Consider the following 20,040-nt stretch of genomic DNA (forward strand, 5'->3'; position numbering starts at 1 on the left):
CAATCTAAGGAACACTAGAGAATGATTTTAAGAGCATTCCTTAGGAACACTAAATTCATCCAATTTCTTTAATGACACAAAGGCCACTGCAAATGGTTGTGTTTTGTCACTGAATGTGCTTTAAGAAGATCTGACTACTGAGATGCCATTAAATGAAAACTACTCATGGTGAAAAGTGACTCAAATTGCCCTATTTTTTAGTACAAAGCAAAAATGTTTTTGTTCTTTCCTGTAATTTGTCATAGCGACACAAATCTATTACATGGCTTGACACTTTTTTGAAGAGTAAGTTCTGAACTCATAAGGGAAAGACAAATCCACATTTCAAGACACAAAAAGCCATGGCAGTGAAATAACACACAGATCATCAGCAGCACCCATGCAACTAAGCGAACATTTTCCCTCCTTCAACAGAATGGATTTGCATCACTTTTACCTGTGTTTCCCTTTCCCAGAGCGCTTCTCAAATGTGATAAGGAAAAAACAATGAAGCCTTAAAATTTGAAGGCAGTCATCATTTTTTTCCTCTCCATATTTTCTAGAGTTTCTCCACAAATAACTACTTTTACTGTTTTCCTCCTCCAGGCCACGTTCGCCTGCCTCACCCAAAGCAGGACGTCACTAAATGGTTCTCACAACTTATCTGTAACTTCTGGCTGAAGCAGGAAACCTCTTTAGAAGAAAACACAAACATGTAGGAGAAACAAGTGCATACAGTTTTGCTTACATACAGCTTAACACAATGGTGCCTTGATCTCAGGGGAGACCTCAGGTTATTTGCCATGCTATAAGAAGAACGTTTTCCATATGAAGTTGCCTCATCTTTTAGGACATCATGCCTTTTTCAATCACAAGGCAATTTCCCACTTGAGATTCAGATACAAGCACTTTCATGGAGTTCCATGCTTGTACAGAAGAATAGCTTTATCTTAAACACTCCACTGGTAAAAGTCACTGGATTACAGGCAGAAACTAACTGATTTGTGAAATTTTGCATACATTTCCATTAGTAGCCAGGTATTCATTGCCTCTCTGAGAGCATATATCAGGGTAATTAGGAACATTCTTTTTGATTCTTTTATATTATGTGGTGTACTTCGCCTGATTTATTCAAACACCAGTCACTATACTAGAAAGAATCTGCTAAGCCCCAGAAACAGGCTGTAGTAAGCTTTTCAAGCACCTGATATGGCAAAAAAGAACAGCTGTTTATATATTCTGGGAAGGTTTGCAAATATGGTTTAAACATGTAGTATCTGTAAGATAGCGAGAGTTTTATTTTACAGTAATAACAATGTGAAAAAATTTGCTTTATTTTGTATCATAGCAACTACTGACACCATTGCTTTTTTTCTGCATTCAGCTCACTAAATTTCAGCATCAAGCTCATTCAAAACACTTCACCACAGGCATCCCTAATGTTCCACCAGTAAATAACACATTGCATTTATAAACCTGTTTTCCGTCCCACTTGGCTGATGCTTTAGAATCTGTCAATAGACCACGGGAATCCAATTTTTGCATCTCAGCTAAATTTCATTTCCAAAAATGGCTTCAATGCTCCGAGCTTGTCTTCAATCCAGTCAAAGATATGACTGGAATTCAGAGAGGCATCCCTGTCCCAGGTAACTGCATAAGGCAGTGCTGCCAGAAGTCCCATAACTGCAGTCTGAGTTTTGCCCATCCCAAAGTAGGTGTCCCTATGCAGGACAGCCCAGCCACTTTGTGCAGCTCAGCTACAGCACCTGTAGGGTCCTTCACATTATCACAGTTTTAAAATGTACATAAAATTTGAGGAGTTAATAACAGTGCCACTGTAAAACAGGCAGGAAAAATCCAACTAATCAGTAAAAAGGTTAAACCAAAAATACTTATAGCACATACTGATTTTTGGGTTGTTTTTTGTTTTTGTCTTTTAATGTAGATTTTAAGCAAAGAGTCAGGTTTGCCACTGAGCTGTGCATTGCCGCATGGTAAGAGCCATCACAGCACAGTGTAAACCCTTCCCAGCTGGTGGGTTGAGTGCCTCCAGGCAGAGCTCACTGGGGTTCAGTAAGTTCTGAATACGAGTAGGCATTAATACCTACACCACGTTTTAGAAAAGCACTTATATCATGTAAGTTCTCTCCTCACTTTGTTTGGCAAAACATTTAAGCGTGTGTATAGGTTTCTCTGAGGCTCCAGCAGTGCTCCTGTGGTGAGCAGCACACTACCGAACTACATCACAAAAATGTACCAGAGAAAACACTGATAATAAGAATCCAATGAACTGTATTATTAATGTGAACATCCAACAAAACAAGCAGTTATTTGTTTCCACAGTTTGTACCTTCTGTAAGAGGTGGCTGAGTGTTCCTGGAAGCTTTGCCCATTTGAACTCTTTATCTTGAGGAGTCAACTCCCAAATGAGGCCCAAAATTCAGGAAGGCTTTTATTACTATTATAGCTGATTCAAAGGAAACGAAGATTCAAACTACCACAACTGTACAGATAACTGAAATAATTCTACACCATGTGGAAAAAGAAGATTCTTAAGTCTCAGAATCATAGAATCATTAAGATTGGAAATGGTCTTTAAGTCCTCCATCTAGCCCAGCCATCAACACATCACCACCTTGCCCGCTAAACCACAGATTTCTCAACACGTTCTTCCATTCCTTACTAAAGCAACCCCTCACTCTCCTGTTGCCCAGCTCGGCAGTAATCAGGGATAAAAACAGAGCAAAGATCATTTAAAAAAAAGACTTCTTCTCCACCTATGGGAAGAGACAAATCACCGTCATTTTGGGTCACAGTGAAATCTGTAAAGACTAACCAGCAAAGTCTAGATGGAAGGTGAATCTTAACTTACTATGCAAGTAAAAGACATAAATTACTTGAAAGAAGTGCTTTTTCTCATTTAGCAGTTTCAAAATTTTAAGGAATTGTATAACGCTATATGAATAGCAATAAGTTATAAGAAAAAGACATCTGTAACAAATTGCATAATTTCATCCAGAGGCAATAGTCACAGAAGGTTTCTGAGATGCATGCAGTTCAGAGGGAGTTTGTTGCACAAAGATCCCAAGAAACAGTGAAAGCAATTCCATAGAAGAATCATGTAAATAAGAAGACTCCCCAGAAATACTACCGCATGTCATTTTCTGTAATCCAATAACATTCAGCTGATTCAGCAGTTGAAATTGATTTGATAACTTGGCTAGAGACTATTGGTATGAAAAACCCAACTGATGCACATCGTTCTTGGATTACTGAAACTCTGACTTTTATGATCAGAGGAGATTAATTCGTTTGTACTTTTTCAGTTGCTTTAGAAGTACCACCAAAATTATCAGGTCAGATTTCTTTTAGAAAACTCAACATCCATTGTAAGAATGAGAAGAGACAGACAACTCTCCAGTGAACTCAAATGTAAATTGAGAAGAACTACATGTTGAAGTGATATACAGCCTCGTGTCAGAACAATACAGCATCAAGCATATAGAACAAACTTGTCTTCTTTCCTGCTCTCTTTCAGTGTGCCTTATTTATGGCAATGACAGTTCAACATCACTGTGATTTAGACGCTATTCAGAATACAGGGGTGCAAACTATCAGTTTTTTCAATAGACAGCTTTCAACAAAGTCTAACAGCAGTCTGTGCTATCTTCAATAAACACCATTGTCAGAAGAAATAAAACTTGCTTGGCTTTCAGCTGTGAACACATCCAACTCTTAAGTTCTACTGAACTGACCGCAAAAGATCTCTACAGTCCCCCGTACAAGCCTTGAAACAGTGCGGTGGGGGTCTGGCCGTCAAGACAAACCCACAGTACTACTTCAGGTAATTCATGTTTGATTTAGGAGGGCACCATGGTCCACAAATATACCAAGAGTGCTCTGTACATCTGCATCTGCCATTCTTGGACCTTCTCTTTTTTAAGGGAGACTGAAAGAAGCCAGAAGGTGTTGTGTGGAGAAATGGGACTGTATCATGTAAATAAATGATTTAAAGTTTTCTAACTCTTATGCTCTTGCCCTCCCAGGAGGCCAAATCATTTTTTAATTTGTTGAATAGTCAGTGTAGTTGTTTCTCACAACAATTTGTGTTAATCTTTCAGAACAATATAAAGGAAATCAGAGAACTAGTTTGCTTTTTCTAATAACTATTTGTTTTAGCTTCTGTGAAAGCTGCAAACATGCCATCCAAAGTCAAATACCTTTGAACTTGACAGCTACTTTCCAATAATGGCTCTAGCTGGCTTTTAAAAGAGATCAGAAGTCACCTAGCAGTTCTTTCACTGAGCTGACTTGCACTGGTTTTAATGACCTGAATTACGCTAAACAGAAAAATACCTATTTACAAATTAAACATAGTTTCCCTTATTCAAAGGGGACAAGAATTAGAAAGTGACGTCAAACAGGAACCAAGGAAAGTTAGCATGAGATCCAGTGAAACAATTCTGAGATAAAGCTGTCAGAAGAAACAGTTAATTTACACTTTGAAGGTTTTCTGTCTGCAGGAGACAAGAGTAATTTACATGGAAAGCCCACATGCTTACTTAAGATTTATTTTGAAGTTACATATATTCAACACAAAAAGGTTAGAGGAGAGTTCATTGAATTTGTAAGCTGCCAAACCCAACTCTCCTTTGCAAGATCATCTAAGAAAGTTTGCCCTAGGCACACAAAGACAAAAAGCTTTCATCAATTTCTCTTATATACAAATCTTAATGTCACCCTCTCCCCCAAATACAATTCAAACAATTATGGAAACCTCTAGCTGAGAACTGTCATTTGTGAAATACATATAGACTAGCATAACAAAAGGCTTTTTCTTTCCCATTAATAGTATGGCATGCAGTGCCATGTGTCTGATCTGCCCTTGAAGTTTAAATGAGGCCAGACACACAAGTCACTTCCAACTTCAGCTGAGCAGCCCAACCCTACCCTCAGTTACCAAACACCAAGGCAAAGAAGTCAGCGAGGAGGGTGTGCAGAGCTTGACCTTGAACTCTCATGAGCTCAGGATGATGATCTCTTACCAAAAGCTCAGTAAATCAACGTGTATCACAGGGAGTCAGAGTACATCTGCCCTAGACAAAGGGGTGGGAGAGGAGTTTAAGCCGGTTTTCTTCATGAACTCTTCATCCTGCTCCTCTGTTCTTTCATCTGCAGAATTTGTGCTGTCTATTACACAGGGCTGGTGCCAGGGGGCAGAGGAGGAGGCCTGCAAGAGCAACGCTTCAATCTGCTTCGGCTGGGATATTTATTGTCACCAGATGGTAGTCTAATGGGGGAACTGTAAAACACTGCTGAGCAAAACTTTGTGAGCGTTGATTAGCTATTGTTAGGATGACTAGAGCATTACCCAGAAAATGGCTTATTTTTCAAGAAAAAAATAGAGAGTTTTATATATATAAAATACTTACATTAGTACAGAATCTGTTTCAGTTTCAAATTAAACATATTTTAAAGATAATGCGAACATTATGATATTTAGGGAAAAAAAGATTTATCTGAAAAGCCAGAAGGTCAGAGCAGAACACGCTTCCTTCAGCTCACAGCTAACACCTCTGACTCTGTTATGATGGTAAAACTGCCATGAACAATATTGGCACTGTTCTATTCTGCTATGTTTCAGCCTGAAATAACTCCAGCCATTTATTAACTGCGTGACTGAGTCCTATTCATCAGTTAGGCAGGTGTATTGCTTGATAATGCAATAAGCTTTCCAGGACCTATGAGTTGTTTCATTTCTTTTATACCAGTAATCAGTTCCAAGAGAATAATAAAAACAAAAGGTTTGTTTCCTTTTAGTGGTAATATAGTTGTAAATTATCATCCATCATCAATAACTGTTGCCATTTAATAAAAAAAAATAAATCTTTCCTTAATCTCACATGGGACACAATAGATAAAAATAAACAATGATATTAAAGTTGGTGCCAAAATGAAGGATTGCTGCAACTGTGGGTTTGCAGTGAAGTTATTTATGCAGATAACACAGTTAGGCAGCAAATAAACTAATTTAGCTGCAATAAAATAGATAATCCAAACTTTTCTGATATATAAATAGTTGTAATAACCCTAACTTGTTCTCCTAAGATATTGCAAAGACTCAGAAAATTGATCAGAAACATAACTAAATTCAAGAAAACAACAAAATCAAGGCTGAATACCCTTAAGGAACAACCTCCATGGAAGAGATCCTCTGCCCTGTTCTGCTGAACTCAAACCACAAGGCAACTGTTAGATTTCTTCTTCTTTCTGTGAGGGAGATGTAACAACAAGGAGCTCAACAGACTCTGGTAGATCTTATCGCTATGAGGCCTCCGGAGTCTGGAGACAGGGCTAAGGTGTAAACAGAATACTCCTTTAGTATGCACAGCTAATGTGGTCACATCTGGGACAGTTAAGGAACCCTTTGTTTGTTATCTATGTTGTTGGGAAGAACTTAAGGCTAATTAACCGCGAGTGGATTTACTGCTTACGAGTGGGGGGATATATAAGATGTATGTTAAACACAATAAAGAGGACTTACTATTCTGATGCCACACTGACTGAGAATTCTCTAACGGGACAAGCGCCGACACTTTCAAGGTTTTTTTTTTTTTTTTCTTTCAGTCTATTGCTGAGCTAAATGTCAACGTGAAATAACCAGCATGGAGACTGCTATTTCACAAAGTCTACAGCTCGTGACCACTGCCAGATATGCACCATTTATAAAGACGCACAGCAGAGGAGAAGGTGCTGTCTTGAATAGTTGGAAAAAGCTCAGCAAGAGAAGTCTGAAAAGACAAGCTTTTAAACTCTGTCAGCAAGCACTATTGGATATGAACCTCTCTGCAAGAGGTAGATTGCTTGTAGGCTGCGCAACGAAGCACTGGCAGATAAACAGAGTTTCCAGGAATAACAAGGGCAACTGAAACAAACTATCATAACCAAAGCCGTGGCTGTGCCTCCCTCTGCAATCCAGTTACCTCTTTCAACTCTCAGCCTCGTCACTGACCACCCCTCAGATTCTCCCCAGCTAAGGGACCTCTGTGCATTATTTAACCACTTTTAAACATCAAGACACATGGGACACGTGCCGTGCTTTTGTAATACATCAAGGTTCTATAAATCTTTGACATTTTCTCATCACATTTTTTCAAAACGAGACAAGGCACATAATGCATACAACTGCTCTGGAGGACTTCTCGCCACAGCAGCAGCAGAGCCCTTTCCCAGATGCTCGCCCCAGGCCCCATCCTCAGAGGTGCCACAGCCCCAGCAGTAACAAAGGGAGACCAGCAGCTCCATCAATTGACAGTGCCAACGTGTATGAGCAGGTGATCACGTTTCCAAGAAAACTAACCAGCAGACAGGCTGATGGCTGCTACTCAGGGAAGGTGATAAATTATCTTTTACCTCCAAGCTGGGTAGAAATGCTCCTTCCCACCAGTACGCTGACCAGCTGGCAACTGGACCATCAGCTCTGTCCAATGGGAGAGGTGAAACCACTTCTTGTCTCGCGGAGGGCAGGATGACCCCAGAAGGCTCCTACACCTCAGCATGGTGTGGGGATGAAAAAGGCAGCACGCAGGACCAGGCAACGTTGAGGACATCGGCTGCCCCAGAGACATCATCCAGGAGCACGACCGCTGGCTGAGGTTGGGAAGACAGCATTCACAGCTTCCTGTGAATCCTGAAATTAAATGCTGGCTTCTCTAAATACAGAAATATGTTAACTGCTACAAAGATGTATTATGACCCAGCCATAAAATTTGTGATGATGCCTCTTCTTTGTTTAAGATTTAAAAATGGGAAGTATCTCCTCATTATTCCTTCTCGTGATTTATAAGCCTTATGAATCATTGGCACTCCATTAGTCTACACTGGGAAACCAATTAAAATAAGGAAATAATAATGCTATTTCATTACTTTTAATTTCCTCTCCGAGCTGACCAACTCAATGGCCAAGGGAGACACAGATGTGGAACTCTCTGGAGGAGATGATGAAGACACAAGTGCCAGAGAGGATGCTGGTGAGGACATAATGGACAGTCAAATGCAGTGTAGCACAACCGTAGACAGCAGCTGAATATCCGCTCCCTCTCATTCACAGACCAAGACAGAACATCAGAATGACTTGCCTGACTCCCTTACCTATCAGCTTTGTGTTTCATTCATCTACAACTCTAAAAATAAAGGCTTAGATATGTCAGCCTGAAATTCAAACCCCAAAGCACTCACAGAGCCAGAGGCCACATACTTGGCTACTGGTAGAGTTATACTCGACTTTCCTGCCAACTGGACCACACAAGCCATTTGTGAGAAAGGGTTCCACCAAAACAAAGAAATTTACAGAATGAATAGATATTTATTCCCTAACCATTGTCACTTTAAATGGATTAGGATTAAGGTTTGGGAAGTTACATCTCATTTTACCGGTAGAAGTATTCTTAAAAAGACTTCCATCTCTTCTAGTCTCTTCCTTTTCTCTCATTACTCCCTTTCACTTAGTCCTTCCCTGCTGTCCGTACCTCGCAGCCCGGACAAGTGGCAGCTCAGTCCCTGTGGCCTTTAGTCATCCTAAAAGCAAAGTTCTGCTGAACTCTGGTTCCCGGGGATACACCAGAGCCCGGGAAAAGCCTGGAGTCACAGAAAAGCATCTCCAAAAACTCCGGCACAGATGTTCAAAAGAAGATTTTTAGAAGAGAAAATAAAAATCTTTAGAGCAAACATGCTTAGAATGACCAAGCGTATCGTCTGGCTTCTGCAAAGAGAAAGAGGTTCCAAACTTCTCTGTTAATGGGTCTTTATAAAGAGAGCATAATGTACAAAGGCATCGACTTGTGCTAAGAAGAGGAGAAATTAACTACCAACTTCTGCTAGAACAAGAAGCTCAGCAAGGCAGCCAGGCTTTAGTATTTACTAGGCTTTAGTATTTTGGTGTGAGATGTCATACTCCACGAACTCACTTGTTAACATATCTTAAGAAAGTAATGACTTTCTTACCAAAGATGGAGAAGGGAAAGAATTTGTTAAGTAGTCTCTGAAAATGATACTACATACTTCAAAGATTAGCAGCATAAAACCTATTCCACATTAACCATAGTAATTCCTCTGCACTTTAATAGCTTAGCAAATATACTTAGGATTCTTATAATAAAGATAAAGTGATAAGGCAATTAGTTACTATCCACAAAAAGCTTTGAAACTATTCAACATATCAAAATCACACATTAGATTAGCCAGAAGAAGTGATTATCTACTGCAAATCTCAAATGATAGCTTTAGCATCATAGAGCAATGACATTATTCCCAGCTAGAAGAGAATAAAAATACAAGTTATTTTTTCATTGTGACAGTGAAAACTTTCCAGTTACAACTCACTTGTAGTTCAGTATTTTATGCACAAGTGAAGGAAGCAAGCAGCATTTAAATGACAGTTATCAGTCTTTTTTGTATATTGCAGCTGTTTGGAAAGCCATAGGGCAAAGGCATTTGTACATGAGATAAGCTCGGTCTGTAGAACAAATTAATGCTGGATTGTGAATTAAATGGCATGTCTTCGGACAGCTAATTAGCTTTGTGCTGCTCAATTAAGCTTTGAAAGGACATGTTGTGTTTCTTGATGGAAGAGAAAACATTTCCAGGCTGTTTCACATTCTCAGTGCTTTCTGTTTTGTTGGCTGAGAATTCCAAAAAGAAATAAAGAAAACTCCAGCGGCCTTCCCAAAAGGTATCAAAGACTAAACTACAAAGTACACAACAAAGTTATTTTCAATATCCCAAACATCTCTTATTTGATCTTAAATGTCTTAAGAATATAAGCTAGCTTGATATAATAGCTAAGAACTATACATCCATGTTCACAATGCTTTTTAATCTAGAAAAGTAGCAGGACCTCCTCAAGGAAAGGACACAGAAGCTTAATTATAACTTTCAATGAGTTGTTAATATTGCATCTTTTTTCAGTCAATTCAAATTTTTCCTCCTCTTTTCTTCCCTACTAGCATCATAGGCATGTGTATCAAGCAAAAACCCTCAAGGGTCATTTCAGTTCTCCATTCAGCACTATGAAAGAGACACAAGAGGTTCTGATCTTGGTTCATTAAGAATTATACTTCTCTTATTGTTATTCAAACTGACACCTCAACACAAAGTGAAGCCCTTCCAAAATCAGGTTTCTCAGAAACGTCATTTCTACCTTTTCTCTCTGCTGCTAGAGACTTAACAGCTCATTTTTCCTTCTCTTTTTTCTGCTTGCCAAGCTCAGAGCAGAAAAGCCTGGTTAAACTGGCATGGAGAGGAGGTAAAACTAATCAGTCTTCAAGGAAAGGACTCATGATTTTCAAATTTAAAACCAAAGCTATTCAGACTGAGTTTAAGTTTGGGATCTCTCCTGCAGAATGAAAGACCAGATTATCTTTCCTAGTCAAATTTACACTGCTCTGCATGGTGATCTGTTGCTGAGCTGCAAACTGCACACACAGCATGTCTATTCAGTGTGAGCCCATAACCACCAAACAGAAGAACTCTGTGATCAAACGCTGCCCTTATGCACAGCAGACTTCGCAAACCAGAAGCCTCTCCTCAGATTTCTGTATTTGGGTATTTTCTTCAGCCTGACTTGTAAAGTTAAGAACATATAATAAGTGTCATTGATTACAAAATAAACAGCTGGAAATTATGTCTTAAATCACTGAAAATCAGACGGAGTACAGAATTAGTGATGTCAGTATATACAAATGTATATTATATATATAATAATAAATAGCAGTACCTGTGGGTCAGTATAATTTTTCGCAGATACTCCAGTATAGCCAACCTTTGCAATTTAATCTATACACACCATCACAAGCTTCACAGAAACATTAAGGTTGGAAAAGACCTCTAAGATAACACAGTCCAACCATCAACCCATCCCCATCATGCCCACTAACCACATCACCCAGCACCACAGCTCCACAGTTCCTGAACACCTCCAGGAATGGTGACTCCATCACCTCCCTGGGCAGCCTGTGCCAGCGCATCACCACTCTTGCTGAGATATTTTTCCTAATATCCAACCTGACCCTTCCCTGGCACAACTTAAGGCCATCAGTTCTCATCCTACTGCTGTCACCAGGGAGAACAGGCCTACCCCCACCTCACCACAACCTCCTTTCAGGGAGTTGTAGAGACAAAGCATCACAGCTTTCTCAGATGTTATCATGAATTAGAACCTGATACTTCCCTACTAGCCCTGGAGAATAAAAATCTGAAAGAAAAAAAAAATTAATTGATTCAACTCAACTGCAAACATGCACATTTCACATCATTGTATCCTGGCAAACAAGATGGCAGAAGGTGCAGCTAGCATCAGATTCCTTTGCTGATGGGCAACCACAGTGCCACAAACAGAAAAGAAAGTTTCTCTGCATGGAAAGAGGTGTTGAAGTCTGCTATCACCTAGTGTTGGGAGCCATTCTCAAATAAATGCATGGAGATTTCCTACGACAGTGTTTTTAGTACAAAACCTAACTGATATAGAATACCTAGCACGTGTCAGTAGCCATGAAATAATTAACTTTGTAAATATCCGAAAGGAAGAAAATACACTTGTATTCACCTCTCTTCTTTCTGTCAAACACACCTCAGTGACAAGCAAAGGGATAAGGCTTTCAAAGCCAAATCAAGGCAGTAGACCTGCTATTCTAACTGCTTGCACAATGGTAATGCGTTCAAATGGCAAAACTGGCCTTGAAAATTTTGATCATTTCAGCTACTAATCAAATATTTTCAATTCTTTGCTTACTCTCATATCTGTTTTTTTATTTGTTTATTTCTGCCTGGATCCTCTCTCAACGTTCATACAACCAGACGTAATTAAGCAAACTCTGAACACACTTCAGATATGCCAGGCATCGTAAGTCTGTGTATAGCACAGAAGTGCTTCATACAGAAAGCTGTCAGAACTGAAAAGCAGTATTTGTGCAAGTTGTATTTAGCATTCCCAGAGTGAATCTGACATCACGTCAAGAGTGAAGAATCACTGAGAGCCAACCATGAAAGGAAGAGAGTTGGCTTTGTTCTGAGTCCAAGAAAACATTCAGCATCACTACTTTCCAAATTTTAGATGAATCCTGTCCCTTTACATTATTCAAAGCCCTTAATATCACAGGCTGAAATCTGGAATACTTCAAAATGCACCAGCAATAGCTCTGCAGCTGTTAAATGCTGTGCTCTATTACCCAGGCAAGTTCCCTAGTGCCGACTTCCTAACAAATTTTATGAAGACAGCATGGATGGGAACAGCAGCTCCTTGAACACTAAGACTTTGCATATACTGAAGTCCCATGAAAGGAAAACAAGACACACACAACATAAGTGTGCGGAAGAAATAAGCAGAAAACCCACAGTAACTGAAACCCAACAATGTATTTCTGAAGAAACAAAGGTTTTGAGCAGTATATTAAAAAAACACTATGCAGGATGTGTAACATGTTTTCTGGCTATTTCTCAGCCTCCAGGCATGCAACTCATTCATATGGGCAGCACACACTTCCCCGTGCCCAACAGAGCCCCAGCAATGCCCTACAATTCCCACAGCCATCCAAGCTGTGCTGCTGAGCAAAGCTGCTGCCTTCCTTTGCTGCCACCCATTGCCTTCCCAACAAAGCCCTCTTCGAGCTTGGGAAAATTCCCTCTATGGGAAGCACAGGGCTGCGGGCAGGCTGTGAGAGATATTTCAACCCTTCTCACCCACACACGAAGATTGATGTCAGCAGAAACCTAGATAAAATCTTGACTTTGTTGAATGCCAAAAGTGTTCCATATTTCTTCTTTCATTATGGAAAATGATTTTATCTTGATTTTAAGAAATAGCGTGATTGCACTCTCAATTAACTCAGTGTTCAAAGTTTTCCATTAGCACAGAACAGAATAACTGTTACCCACTGTACCATCCCGGTGCTCTTTTCAAAGACACTGATTTACAGCAGAAAAGGGATTGTGCCTCTTGCCAGTTATAAAATTGCTAAGGTAGAGCTAGGAAACAGGCACGTTAGCATTCATTTCATCTTCACCTCCTTCCATTTCCCAAGAAGGCTGCAGCAGGCACTTCAGCATAAAAGAAAGTTATTAAAAATTCCACATCCTTGAAGAAATCTTCATAACAGTGATAATAAATTCAGTTTTCAAGTTGCTTAATACAGCCTTCTTCTGACTAACATGGTTATCCTACCTTAAAGACCTTTTAAACTAATAACCTAGAAGGAATATTTCATTTGAATCTGCGCAAAATTTGAAGAATTGCTCCACAGTCTGATTTTCTGCATCTCTCAGTACCATTAGTAGTCCCTGAGCATCCATGTCTGCCATGGAAACTTACAGGAAAGAACAGAGTGATTCATAATGCAACACAAGTGATTAGGTACATAGGAACTCAGAAATATTAATAAGTTGCTGATCATATATTTAAAACAAAGTCATGCATAAGCAATGCCTTACAACTCTAATTCAAATATTACAAAAAGTAAAATGATGGAAGTTTACTCACCTAAACCACTAAGGACCAGAACATACAACAAGCGAACATCAGATTTTCCAGACTGGAGTTGCACTCGTTTCATTCTTACAGACCATTTTCAAATATAGCACTTGGTTTAAAAAAAAAAAAAGGAAAACTAAGAAGACAGACCTTACAGAAAATCATGGCATGAATTTATAATAAAAATTAGGTTTCTGGGTTTGTCCAGCCTAGTTTTGCCTCATACTTGGGTTTCACTATGCTACTTGGTAATACAGCACCCTGACATGAGATTAGCCTGCTTCATGAAGAAGCAGTTTAAAATGTATGAAAAATGGCAGCATTTTGCAGCAATGCTCCCACAGTCCCCACTCAACCCTTTTGGAGGGGGTGAACACTTCCTCTAACACACCAAGAATATTTTTGATTTTTAATTTCTGCTGGGCTTTTATTTGAGAACAAGTTTGTATATTGATTAGCAAAATAGAAAAAAAATATAGCAATATAGCTTTGAAGTTGTCCTTTTGAAGATGTTATCTTCCAGCTTCATGTATTTATCCAATGAATTTGGGAAATATTTGCAACTTCAAGTAACTGGACATAATCTTAACAAGTAAAGGTCTCTGATCTGATATTACAAAGCACCGTAGAGATTTGGATGAGCAGGTGTCCACTTGAACTCGTGTGCTATCTCTAAGAGTTACTTTTTTTGAGGAAGTTAGCAGATAAAAATTAATTTTGTATTTCTACACATGCAAAAATGAATTTCCTTCAAGTACTTATTTTTGTAAGTGACAGTTGCAACTTCATTATCTGATTAAGTACAGTGCTTGTTGTCAAATTCAGGAAGCAATATATTCTTACATTAACTGAGCATGTATGTCAATGGCTTAGGGGCTGGTTCGGCCCGGTTCCATGACAAATGGGGCAGGGGGTCCATGGACCCATGCGCCGGGAAAGGGAAAAGGGAAGAAAGGGTAGGGAGATAGGCCTGAGAGCAAAACAGCGGCAACAATATGAGGAGAAACAAACTAATTTACTAAATAAGATATCAGAATGCAAAATAACACACTATAAGACAATATAATTACAATTTAAGTTGATAAATCTAATACAATGAGAGAGACTGTCCAAAAATTAAAGTAGGCCTTACTCTAATACCGATGGACAGACAGCTGGGGAGCGAGGTGCTGCCAGGACGAGAGATGGGCAGAAAGAGAGATATCTCGTGATCTGCAAGTTTTTATCTTTCCCTCTGACCGGAAAACGGTATCAGGGTCACAAAGCCCCCTGGGAAAAGTAGTAGTCCTTCTCTTCTGAGAACCAGGTACATACACTACATGATGTTATGTATGGTGGTATGTTAGGTGGTATGATGTGGAATACCAATAACCGAAAATCATAAAACCATGACAGTGTATTTATGGACAGTTTTTGTATATGCTAGGGACACCAGCAAATATCTGGATAGCTTGAGTTCTAAAAGTTTCCAAGGGTGCTTTGATTAGTTGGGTTTTAGAGTATAACATTACAACCAAGACTTCAACACCCCAGGGAAAGAAAGGTCAAACAGATCTCATAGGCATAAGAAGAGAGCGCAAGCACTTCAGAGAATAGTCTAAATAAGATACAAACAAGTGAGAGGAGGAAGCCTTAACCCCACCTGTAAGAACTTAATCCCTTTAAGGGGCATCCTCCCAAAGCCAGAACCTGAGCCCATAAAACTGCCCCTTGGCATCATACATACAGTGCCACTTTGAGAAGCATTCACTGTTGACCTCTGCCTGCTACCATTAAAATCAATGGGAAAGCTCCCACTGACTTCACATCAAGCCCAGATGCAGCAGCAGGAAGGGGGCTTTAAGATCTACCTCATAATATGCACAGTGAGAAAGCAATTTCACTCACACCATTTGTTTGAACAAAGCATTACTATGCCTTGAGCGCACCTATTTTCCAGTGAGCTACAGTGGCTGTTAGAGCACAAGCACAGTCTGCCATCACATAATAAAGTCAACACATTAGAGTTTAATTGGATGGAGTTATTTACACAGTAATAACAGGGATTAAGACACAGAACACCACAACCCATTTTCTTAAAATCTATAACCAGCTGGTTCCACTGCAGGAGTAAAGAATACATGCCTTGTTTATTAGTTGATGTGTTTTGCCAGGTAATTTAAGAAATATTTAGGAAGAAAATCCACCATTTTCAGAGACCAAGACACTCAGGTGCTTACAGGGTAGCCCATCAGCCAAGCATCTCCTCCAACTTCTACAGAGCTGTGATCATCCTAGAAAGCAACAATCCAAAAGACAAATAAACTCCTTCAACAGAAGAAAACATGAATAGCACAGCTTTTAGCCTTTGCTCTCCTGTATTAGCCTCAGCAGAATACTCCTGAAGAACTTCTGGCCAGTTGCCTTGAGGCATCCGACTGTGATTCATGTCTCCTGGGGGACACAGCTGTCAGCCACAGGCAAGGATAAATCTGTTTGCAAACTCATTTCCCTACCCTACCTACAGCATTACAGTGTCTAAGGGAAGAAGAGGTGAGGCCAAATTTTGCTGCTCTACAGCACCTGATGCTGAGCTGTGCCAAAGGAACCAGGCAGGTGGCAGCCACCTCCAGCAGTACCAGTAGCTCTTCATCCTCTGTTGCATAGAGAAATAGGAAAATACAGCTCAACAGATAAGCACAGCTTGTGGTTGGGCCAAACTGTCATTCTCAGAGTGAGCTTTAGTATTGTCTGATATTCCTGTGTTACTGAGCTGGCCTGGTGTGGCATCAGATACATAATGTCACTGAGGCACACGGTGACAAGCTGATGACAGCCACATGCTGGTAAGAGCAAAGCTGCCCCAGCTGTGAGCAGTACCAAGCTGGAAGCAGTAATAGCATGGTGCTGATTTGCAGAAGCACAGCTTAATTCGGTAAGCTGACAGAGACAAGGGTTGTGCAGTGATGTTCTGAGAGATGCCATAATAGAAAGAAAAATAAATGCAGCTGTAAGAGATTAATTATTTCTTGCAAACTATTTGCCAATTCATTCTCGGTATTTCTTATAGTATATTTGCTGGTTTCTAAATGAAACCTTATAACCTTTTAATCACATATTACTAATCCACCCTTGCTGGCTTGATTAGCACTAATCAGGTGAAACACTGGACTAGATAAATGCACTCATGAATTCCCCTTCAATCGCAAGCACAGACTGTTGGTGCTGCTTCTGCCAGAGTCAAGCATGCAACTTGGAATCCTTGGACTGCTGTCCAGTCCCATCTTGCCAACAGACTATGGATGATTCTGGAAAACAGACTTTGAAGATGTGCAACCATTAGCATGCCTGATTCATTTCCAAATCAAACAAGTGCTTCTATGAATCCTTTGGCATAGCTCATCTGAAGGTGATAATTATGTTTCCTCCCCTCCCAGTGTTTACTGAAAAGCTTAGTTTCCAGTACAAGGGAATAATGCTTCCCAGTACAAAATAGATAGTTCAGTGTGAAGATATCTATATCCAGAGACTGTTTCTCTGCTCATCTGCTGCATTGGTCAGGACACACCAGTCAGGCTAATCCCAAAATATCTCTTCTGAAAAGCTGTGTTACAACTGTCTAGGAAACAGAATTAAGCTTAAAAAGTCTTCACTCTCAGATATTTTAACATTTCCATAAAGTGACATTGTTCAGCAGAAGAAAATACGCTCCCCAGCAAGTATCTTTCCCACCACAACACACTCCTGCAAGCATCTACAGGTAGGACACCTAGCGGGTTTCCAACATGTCCCACCCTGCCTTGAAAGATGAACTCAATTCAGAGTATTTCCATGGAATGTTTCATGTGTTGACAAAGAAATACGCCTTCCAAAAACTTCTAATAGCTTCACTCAGTGTGATTTTCTTACACAAATATGCCTTGACAGAGCTTGTTGCCATTCACCAGGACTCCACTGGAAGAATGGAAATTCATCACAGGCTGCTTCTTGTAGAAGGTTGCTGTCATGTCAAGTTCAGATTATTCTTCAGATATAATGGTATTTTTTTGCTCCCATTTCTCTCCAAGCCTTATTTTACACATTACTCGAGGATGTATAACACAATAGAATAATCTGTTCAGTTAGTTTCTTGGGGTTAACAACTCATTGGATAGACTGAGGTAAATATGGGCTTTTAGCCTTTTTAGCGTTATCAGCTTTGAAACGAATACATTTAAAATGTGGGGTTTTTTGTAATAAATGTAGTTATAAGCAATATTCAATACGCTTCTCTCTATATGGTTTACTTCCATTATCAGATTTGAACAACAGCCTGCCACCTTCACTAAAACAATTGCACCCTGCTCCGTCCCTCCCAATGTCAGGCCCTACTAAAGCTGTTTGTCAAATTCAGGGAAATGGCACAGAGGCACTGCACAGGGCTTTTACTTTTTAATAGAGATCTGGAAGCTGCTGTTGCATACATAGCCTGCCAGTATTTTAAAACCAGATATTGAATATCCAAGCTAAGGGAAATAAAATGGCTTCCTAACATGCCTAACTGACTGCTTCAATAGCAAAGTAGGACACTTTTTTCCTGCTTTGAAGTAAAATACAGAAACAGAACCATGCTTAGTATATAATGAAGTATTTGCTTCTCTCTCCACTTGTTGCCCGTGGAAATCCAAGAATTAATACTTTAACAATGATAGCAAGAATTGCAGTCAAGTTTAAGCAGAGCAGTTTCTCAAAAGAAAGATCCTTTAGGACAAAACATGGAAAGATCAAAGTCATACCCCATTCACTGCCTGTGTTTAAATCCACATTCAGAAAATCCATCCCTATTTCACAAGAAGAATCTGGAAGTTTCTGAAGCGCTTTTTTCCTCCTTAATTTGTTGAAAATAAATAAATAAATCCATCCACGCTCAGAATTAGCAATTCATTTGGGCTTCCCTGAGCTAGAGACAAAGCAATATTGCCTTCCAAACAAAATGCCTTTGGTATTAATTACTGCCTCTACCGCTTTGCACCTGAGAAGATTGCCTTTCACTGGCAGAGAGGCTCAATGAAGCCCATTAAGACCCCCAGGGTGCTGGCACTGTCACCCAACCTCTCCTCCTTCTGTTTTGCAGAATCATTGAGACTCACTGTCTGCGCACATTTGTTTTTCAAAACTTACATTTGATGCCTTCAGATAGGAATTATCCAGACCAAAGCATTGCTGTAACTTGCATTGAGGCTACAAGGTGCTTCTCTGACGTTCACCTTGGTCTGATAGTTTCATACACTCCAGGGAAGGGGCAGAAAGAAATGGGGGGACATATTAACCCAATTTCTTCCTCCAAAAAAAAAAAAAAAACAAACCTCTTCAATCACACTCTATATAAGGAATTAGAGAAAAAAATGCCCAAAATGTTTAGTTTTAAAGAAACCCATGTCCTGAGGCTGAGTAAGCCTTGAGTCCAGTTTGTGTCTTAAAATACAACAGAGCAACGGAGTAATTTGTTTTATAATTATACACAAAATATCTTGTCAAAGAACAGTGAGAGTGCCATGCTGTACAATTTGACAAAAACTCATCATTCAGCACTAGCTTTATGAGTTACCAGGGAAAAATACTCTCTGGAAGGAATAACTTAGTACCATTCATTTTTGTACTGAGTTTTCCTCGAGGAAGGGGATTTTGCTTTAGCTTCTCATATGTTTGTTGACAGAGCTTTCACTGGGGCTTACCTGCAATAATTTCACTGCCTTTAAGAGTCAGGCTGAGAGAAAACACGATTTTACCTCTTTTGAGAGAGTAGAAGCAAAGGAGCAGAATCCAAAGCTTACTTTTCACCCCTCCCCATGGCCTTACGCACAGGTAACAGCACAGTGGCTTGCTGTGCGTTGGTAGCAAAGAAATGGTCCAGGCCAACTTCTCTGTTCAGCATTAATCCCACGTTACACCCAGCAAGGCCCTGGGAGCACGCAGCAGTTGACTTGGGCTGAACAGGCACAGCTAGGCAGCCTTGAGCAGGCTGTAAATGCTTAAGGGCAATACCAAATTCCCTTTTTTCCAGCACTTAGTGAAAACAGTCTGAGCACCCACCCCCTCTTAGAAATCAGAAAGAGACAGCCTGGTTTCTCTACAGCATCCTCTTCTGCTCAAACATGTTCTTTCACGCTTGCTATTCCTCGATGCAATCCCCGCTGTTGGAACATCCGTCACTCGTCTCTGCAAAGTAAATATTCCTGTACATTTCTTTCATTATCCCTCCAAATGAAAGCACAAAAGTAAATACGAGTTAAGATTAGGCTGCACATACTCTGGTTTTGATTAAAAGTATTGTAGAGGTTGTAGTGATATCCAGCATTCCCCTCATCCTTGCTCACGTGGTTAATAGCTTTGATGAGGCACACACAGGCTGCTAGATGACCTTATCCTAGTAATAATGGAGAACAAGACGCTGCCTATTGCTGAAGGTCTAATTAAAGATATCCTCCTGGGCTTCTCGCCTGCTCACAGTTGCTGCCCAAAGACCAAGCACTACTGCAGCCAAGTCAACATGCTCCCAGCTGAGCTCACCTAAAGACTCC

The 20,040-nt window shown here is 40.0% G+C and overlaps 1 long non-coding RNA gene across 3 annotated transcripts in view; it reads right to left on the reverse strand.

Annotated features, from left to right (window-relative positions):
• LOC110400643 overlaps positions 1–20,040 on the reverse strand; it is a 48,773-nt gene that overhangs the window by 16,666 nt on the left and 12,067 nt on the right. The window contains exon 1 of one of the 3 annotated variants that reach the window (XR_002439988.1): positions 13,511–13,601. The exons of the other annotated variants lie outside the window; for them this stretch is intronic. This is a non-coding gene — a long non-coding RNA (uncharacterized LOC110400643). Of the gene's footprint in view, positions 1–13,510; positions 13,602–20,040 lie in introns of those variants that run through there. 3 annotated transcript variants of the gene reach the window in all.

The sequence above is a fragment of the Numida meleagris genome, chromosome 5, assembly GCF_002078875.1.
Source record: "Numida meleagris isolate 19003 breed g44 Domestic line chromosome 5, NumMel1.0, whole genome shotgun sequence".
Taxonomy (NCBI): Eukaryota; Metazoa; Chordata; class Aves; order Galliformes; family Numididae; genus Numida; species Numida meleagris.